Source organism: Nematolebias whitei, chromosome 6 (assembly GCF_014905685.2).
Source record: "Nematolebias whitei isolate Nwh7 chromosome 6, NemWhi1, whole genome shotgun sequence".
Lineage (NCBI taxonomy): Eukaryota > Metazoa > Chordata > Actinopteri > Cyprinodontiformes > Rivulidae > Nematolebias > Nematolebias whitei.
In genome coordinates, this window is record NC_056503.1 from 22,524,843 (window position 1) to 22,533,675 (window position 8,833).

Here is an 8,833-nt window from a genome sequence, read left to right on the forward strand (position 1 = left end):
CATACATACATACATACATACATACATACATACATACATACATACATTCATACATACATACATACATACATACATACATGCATACATACATACATACATGCATACATACATACATACATACATTCATACATACATACATACATTCATACATACATACATACATCTATACATCATCTTCAGCTTGTTCCGACGTCAAGTCGCAGGGGTAACAGATTGAGCATGGAGGTCCAGACATCTTATTCCACAGCCACCTCTTCCAGCTCTTCAGAGAGGATAAGGCATTCCCAGGCCAACAGAGAGACTATAGTCTGTCTAGCAGCGTGTCCTGGGTCTTCCCTGGGGTGTCCTCCCTATTGGACACGACCAAAACACCTGCATAGGGAGGCACCAACAAATGTGTTTTGAATCTGTTGTGTTGGCATTTTTTCCCCCAAGATAAGTTTAAATAAAACACCCAGAAACAATTCATGTACAACTGATTACATACAGTATGCAACCTCAGCAAACACATAATTGCTATGATTCAGCCAGTTTTACAGATTATCAGCTAAAGTATGGTTTAATAGTTGCTTAGACTCCAAAATATACTCTGAGAGCTAATGAGATATCTATTTTTAAAAATAACTGTCAACTATCAACTAAGTCAACTATGTTTGACTGTTAGTAAAATATCTTATAAATGACTGGAATGATTTATTAAAACTCTCAGTAAGTACTCACTCGACGTGTCTCTTCTTCATCTGTTCCCTCTTCAGAGTTTGCACAGCGAGTCATCCTCCTCCATCTCATTCTGTCCTCTGCATCCTCTGTCCTCACTCCATCTACCTCCATGTCCTCTCTAACTGCATCCATAGATCTCCTCTTTGTCTTTTTCCTGGCAGCTGCATTTTTAACATTCTTCTACCAATATAGCCACTGTCCCTCCTTTGGATGTGTCCAAATCATCTCAGTCTGGCCTCTCTATCTTTATTCAAAAACAAAATGGGAGACAGATCTTTCAGTTATCAGGCTCCTCTCTAGTGGAACCAACTCCCAATCTCTGTCCGTGACGCTGACACATTATCCAGTTTTAAAACTAGACTTAAGACTTTCCTTTTTCATAAATCCTATAATTAGGGTCGGCTTGGGTTTCCTGAGCTGTCCCTTACTTATGCTGCTATTGGCTTAGACTGCTGGAGGACAAACTGACCACACTTTTTTCACTCTGTTACTGTCTTTACTTACTCTGCTCAACCTGTTATGTATTTGTAATTTTCTTTTATCCTTAACGTTTTTTTTTTTTTTTTTTGTCTTTCAGGTACATCTGGACCTATACCTGGACCTATACCTGGACCTACCATTCTGTGTTTGTTTGTCTCTCCTTCCTGTCCTCTCAACCAGCCGGTCAAAGCAGATGGTCGCTTGTTCCTGAGCCTGGTTCTGCTGGAGGTTTGTTCCTTTTAAAAGGGAGTTTTTCCTTTCCACTGTTGCCACTGTGCTTGCTCAGGATGGGAGACTGCAACGAAGCCAAGATTCAACTTGTCTGCTGGATTCCTTAGATACAGAACTTTACTAATTGGCCTTTATGAATGTGAATGTTCCTGTAAAGTGCCCTGAGACAACTTTGTTGCAATTTGGCACTATATAAATAAACTGAATTGAATTGAATTTCTTTAGCCAGTGCTTCAGCTGAATGGGCTGAACCGGAGGGTCTAGTGGAAACTCCAGATTTCTCCTCCAACATCCTCAATGCAAAAATAAAGCCACATCAGCCTGGAGGCAGGAGAGAGACCAGCACTCCTCATGCACATCCATGGAATTAATATCAATGTTTACTGTGGCTTTCACTGAAACGCTGGACAAAAACAGTGAGTTTTTTATTTTTGTATTTTTTGCATGTGTGGAAGAGTTCAGTTTTACAGTCACTTGGTGCACAAATTCTTGGCCCATTTGTTCTTGAATTTGCAGTTTGTTTGGATGAATTTGGACTTTTTATAATTCTCTAAATCAATTGTTCTGCACCTCCACAAACCTCCTCTTTCACACACTGAGCAATGCCTAAGAATATTGGTAGTGGCTGTTAAATCTTTGAATAATAATAATGATAAAAACTAAAGCACAAGCTGCATCACAGCAACCATTATCAATACAATCAAATGAAGTAGCTCATTTTGTTGTGAGCTTTTGCACGTTAACACAAGAACAGCAAACATGTCAGTGTGTTGCTATTTAGGAGACTAAATGTCCCCATCATGTTGTCTGGGAGATTACATTTTCCTCAGAAGCCCCAAGCTTCCTGGTTTGGTTTGCTCCTCTGTGGCAGAATTGTGTAAAAAGTCGTCTGCTGATTTTGTCAATACACAGATCCTGTGTGCAAAACAAAAGAAACATACAATGACTTATTTCACCTGTGCACAAAAATAATCAGAGTGTCAAAACTGCACAAACAGAATATTGTTTTGTGTGCATTAAGTAATTATTTAAAGATTTGTCACCTGCAATCAATTTGTACATGAAGTCAGGAAATCACAAGTTCCAAGTCAGGAACATTAACATGAATGTACACTGAAGTTTGAATTTTGACAGAGAATGTCAAAGATCCGGGACTAACATTGACCTCAAAATCCAATATGGCTGCCCTGCTTTAAAAACAATGACAGCTACGGCAAAAATATATATAAAAAAAATAAAAAATCTCTGCATTTCATTGAATACATAGCACACAGAATACTTCAAAATACCTGCACCACTTCACAATAAAAGCCCTTTAAAAATGATTTATTAATGCTTTAAAAGGAGGTTATTGATGAGTTTGAAAGTATTAACACACATTTATAAAATTCTGTTCAGACACTGATGCAGGCTCAATATTTGAGCTGTTGCGTTGGGAGCTGACTGCGGGTCATCAGTCACTGCAGCTAGCTACTACTAGTCGTGGGCCTTAGGCTTCCTCTCGGACCCCGGACCCTCAGCCAGCCCCCACCACTTCCTCTGGCTCTATCTCCCTCAGAAGTGGCAACTCATACTAACAAATAAATCAAGGAAGCGTGAATTCAGTTTTACCAATTATATTAAAATCAAGGCAGGAAAAGGTTATAATTTACAGCGCTGGACTTTCCGGTCTGTGACGCATTCACAGACCCGGAAGAGCCCCGATGTCCCGTGTCATTACTCATTTATAGGGTCCTGGACTCCTCCTTCGCAGAAGGGGAGCTCAACCTGTCAGTGTATGAGGGGGCGTGACTAAGTGTGATCTCAATGGATCTTACATGGACTGACGTGTAAGGAAATATGAGACGGTGCTTCAAAAGCCTTTCTATGTGATGTGGCAAGCAGATTAAACTCTATTTTGTGACAGATATTGAATCCCAGGGACACTCTTTTTAGAGTTACTGGCCCAGTTTAACCCAGTTAGAACCGGGTCATAATTTCATTATAATCCCGTCTCTGAGCAGATCAAAACCATAGGCCCAGTCCAAAACTATCTTAACAGACCCAAGCAGGACTTTGAATCATTCAGATAAAGTTAGTAAATGGCTGATTTGGCTTTCTTTTTTACCTAAATATTATTATGTCAATTGAGATATGGATTATATGTATGTTGACAGTCCTTACAGGCATATAACTTATTGACAAATGTTTGATATTTAAACTCTGATTTATGAAAGAATGAATAAAAGTACTGCACATGTTGAAAATATATGCCTGATTTCATGCAAAATACTATCTTACAATGGTTTTATAAATGTCTAATAATGTTTTACAATGTGTTAATTATCTTATTAATAAGCCTTTAAAAACAAAAATAAGTCCCCACAAAAGGTTCTGCATTATGAAACGTATTGCATTATGAATTAGCAAACCGGTTGCTCCAGAGTGTTTGCAGACGAAACACAGAAATGAATTGTTTATTGGTTTGGTTTGTTAATAGTAGTTAGCCTGGATATTGAGCATAACTTTGAGGTGTTTCCAGAGTTCATGTTTTATTTGCAACATGGATAAGTTTGGTCAGGTCCTTCCTGAACATGAGTTTCAACACAATGAATGTTGCACCCTTAATAATCTGAGATAAAACTGTTAAAAACATGATGATCACATCAGTCATGATGGGAAAATAAATGTATCCTCCACTCAATACTAAACTGCATTATGATTTAAACAAGTGGTACTTCGATGTCCCCCATCTCTGAAGAATTGAAATAGTGAGCGTTTGTAGTTTAGGAGATGAGTGTTTATCTGGACTAGAACCAAACAGGGAATGAAAGTAAACCTTAATGTTTTTGGTGCAAGATATTCAAGAGGGTAGGAGTTATACTGTGGAGAAGAACAGAGGGGAGTTTTTTCTTGTTGAATGCTGCACAGAGTGATGGATCCTGGTGAGAGGAGGGAGAAATGTTATCTACCACCATGTTTAGTGGATGAGCCAGGGGGGTGGTGGCCAGTGGTGAACTTGACAACCATAGATTAATCTTCAGTCACCCCAATCATTTGAGGAAACTGTATTTTTAAACAATTAAAAAAAAAAAAAAAACAGAAAGCATAGTTTCCTCAAATGATAGGGGTGGTTGGTTTACATATATATATGGGGGTGGCCATCTTGTATTTTGACATGACAATCCAGCTTTTGATAGTGATCTTTCTTTTTTTTTCCTCTATGATAGTGACCTTTCTTATGCATAGATACTAGGAGTGCACCAATAAATGGACGGTTGATTTATCAGCCCTGATTTCCTTAATTTTGGGAAATCGGAAATCAGCCAAAACTTGCACGAGAAACCGATTTTTCAGATTTTTTGTAATTTTAATAATAATTGTCTAAACTTCATTTATATTTCAGAGCACTACCTCATGGCCAGTTAAAACATTTTTTTATTGTTTCTAGAATATTGTTCAAGGGTATGTTTTTCAATAAAATAAAATTGGAAAACTGAAGGTGCATTGTGACCTTATAACACCTGACAGTGTTGCTTATAAAACAAAATCGGAATCGGCAGGTCAGACTTTTTAGAAATTGTTGATTGGCCAGAAATCTACAATCGGTGCACCTCTAATAGATACAACCACACACCAAAGTGGAAGTCAGCACATTGCTAATTTTTGAAGGTATCCAACAGGCAGCACAGCGGCGCAGTGGTTAGCACTGTTGCCTCACAGTAAGAAGGTACAGGGTTCAATACCTAGTTGGACCTGGGGTCTTTTTGTGTGGAGTTTGCATGTTCTTCTTGTGCTTGCGTGGATTTTCTCCGGGTACTCCAGTTTCCTCCCACAGACCAAAAATATGCATGTTAGACTGCCTTAAGGCCCAGGCCTCCATTGCAAAAGAGATCTGTGATCTCAATGGGATTTGCCTGGTTAAATAAAGGTTAATAAAAAAATAAAATAAGGTTAATTTATGTACATAAATGTCAGCAGCCATCTTGAATTTTGACGTGGTAACTCAATTTTGGTAAGGAATTTTTCTACACCTGGATGTAGCCACAAAACAAAACAGAAATTGGTACATCATTTATTTTTCAAGTTATCATGCTCACAACACATACTATCCATCCATCCATCCAACCATCCATTATCTTTAACCGCTTCTTTCTTTTCGGATCACAGGCATCACTTTTGCGCATATCCAGCAATCACTGTGCAAGAGGCGGGGGACACCCTGGACAGGTCTCCAGTCCATCAAAGGGACACATAGAGACAAACGAAACAAACAACCATTCACTCTCTCACTCACACCTAGGGACAATTTAGAATTACCAATCACCCTAACATGCATGTTTTTGGTCTGCGGGAGGAAACCGGAGTACTTGGAGAAAACCCACGCATGCACGGAGAGAACATGGAAATGCCCTCGGCCGGGACTTGAACCGAGGCAACCTGCACACTGAGAGGCAGCAGCTCTGCCAACTGCACCACCGTGCTGCCCACAACTTGTATTAATGGAGACTGTTTCCAATTCCCATCTTTGCTCTGCAACAGGGGACTATACCACATGAGAGTTTGTTTTTGTATTGTTTTCTGTCACTTGTACTCACTCAGGAGTGATAACGGGTGATAATAAACTGTAATATACTATGAAGCTCTGAACTACTACTAATCAATGCTTAATTTTTCGATGAGCAGTGCTCGTCAGATGAGGATTACTGAGAGTTGGAGCAAACAGAGAGACTTGATGATGACAGACGAAGGAGGACATGCACCATAAACAATCCAAACCACTCAAGCTTTGTGTGAACTTCTTGGACTAACTTTAATATGAGATTATAACTTTCTGGGCTCCTTTTTTTGCTCCATATTGTACGTACTTTTCACAGCCACGAGCATATGCTGATAGGGATGCATTTCTGTTATCGGCCTCTCAAAGTTGGGGAGCAGATGAGGGTGAATTACTGAACATCAAAGAGTGATGCTGCAATAATGATGGGCCTCAGGATGGGGCGGGGGTGGCTCTGGGCCATGGTCAAACCGGTTCCCATCATAATGAATAGTTAACCAACTTTAAAACACCAGGAATCTAATTTTTTTAAGAAGCTTCGTGGATCTCCTAAATGAGCACTCCGTGGGCCTGAGTTGTTCATATTCTGGGCATGTGTAATTATTTCCCCTCCTGAGGTTACGCCATTATTGATCAAAGCTCAATGCCTACCATTATAGTCTTCAAAATACAGAGAAATCCATTCATTCCACTGCTTACATTAATCACACATTAATAGATCTTATCTGCACATTTATTCCTGCATGTGCTGCATAGAAACAAATGTTTATTGTTAAATAATTTACATATTGTTGAATTGGTGTGGGTCACAACAGAAAAAATAGGCTCTTCATTGGTACTTGGATGGAGGAAATGTTCGAGGTTGATTATCCTACTGAGGCTAAATGCAGGCAGAAGGTGCCTGAAACGCGTCGGTAAATGTTCTGAATCTGCAGGATCTCATTTAGTATTTATAATGCAGAAGTTACCATATGAATTAAAGAGTAATTTGTCCCACATTCACTGCACTTAGGTGCTTATCTTGGTATTCTTCCAACATGTATCTGCGCCTTTAAAATTCTACAAAAATAAAGGTGAACTATAAGATAAAAGCCATAGCTTGTGTCTCTTTGTTGGGGTGCCAGTGTCAGGGGTCAGCAAACTGTCAAATTAGGAATGTTGCACCTATGAATCTGATCATCAGGTTAAAAAAATAATAAATTACTAAGACTGTGAGTCCTGATAGAGGAATTAGCTCTTTCTTGCTCAGCATGAGGAAGTTAGTAGAAAGTGTCATTTATCTTAATCCCCTCCACTCCCTTGGCTCCAAGCTTTCATTTTCTTCAAGCTTCACCCTCTTTCTTACTTTCCCTGGTTCTTTATGGGTTGGCTTTATGCCTTTGGTTCCTGCACACCTTCTCCCATGCTTTATTACCTCTGATTGATCCTCTTGGTTTGAGCTTATGACACAGTGAAGAAACGGCGTCTCTACAATCAGCAGAGGACAAATGGAGACAGAACGAGTCTCAGCTGACAGATGGAACAGCTAGGTCCTCTTACATAATACTAAGTGACTGAATGAAGAATGATTTAATAAAAACTCTGTGATTTGAAGTTTTAAGATGAGGTTCACGCCTGTTGTTTAATTCTGTTCCATGTCTCATAACCACAGGTGACAGGTGGATCATAGATGTACCAGTAAATTGTTGTAAGTGTTGAATCTTCCCTTTGTCACAGTCTCCCATCCTGAGCAAGCACAAAGGAGACAGTGGAAAGGAAAAACTCCCTTTTAACAGGAAGAAACCTCCATCAGAACCAGGCTCAGGACGAGCAGCCATCTGGGTTTGAGAGGACAGGAAGGAGAAACAAATGAACACATAATGGCACGTCCAAATGAAGGTGCAGGTGTACCCCCTATTGGAAGAAAGACCAAAAAAATATATATCAAGGATAGAAACAATCACAAATACAAACAGGTAGAGTAAGTAAAGACAGCAGCAGAGTGAAGAAATGCGGTCAGTTTGTACTCCAGAAGTCTAAGCTTATTGCAGCAGAACTAAGGAATAGCTCGGGAAACCCAAGCCAACCTTAACTACAGGATTTAGCAAAAAGGAGAGTCTTAATCCCAGTCTTAAAACTGGACAATGTGTCAGCCTCACGGACAGAAACTGGAAGTTGTTTCCACAAGAGAGGAGCCTGAGAACTGAAAGATATTCCTCCCATTCTGTTTTTGAAAACTCTAGGAACCGCAAGTAAACCTGCCATCTGAGAGCAAAGTGCTCTGTTAGGAAAGTATTGAATAATAAGACCTGTAATATAAAATGGAGCTAGGTTGGTGAGAGCTTTTTTGAATTCAATTCTGGATTTGACAGGGAGCCAATGGAGAGAAGCTAAAACTGGAGAAATATGATCTCTCCTACTAACTCCAGTTAAGACTCTGGCAGCAGCATTTTGGATCAACTGAAGACATTTTAAAGAAGTATTTGGACACCCAGATAATAAACCATTGCAACAATTCTAGAGACATTAAAGGAGATTTAATGAGCCAATCAAAGGTAATTTTGTATTCCTTTCTTGAACCTCATTTAAAATAAAACTTATAAATATCACCAATAAAATCCATCCTGCACCACAATAAACACTTTAATGCTTTCACATTAAAACATTAAAACATACCTTACCTTACCTTACCTTACCTTACCTTACCTTACCTTACCTTACCTTTCCTTACCTTACCTTACCTTACCTTACCTTACCTTACTTACCTTACCTTACCTTTGCCTTACCTTACCTTACCTTACCTTACCTTACCTTACCTTACCTTACCTTACCTTACCTTACCTTTACCTTTACCTTACCTTACCTTACCTTACCTCACCTTACCTT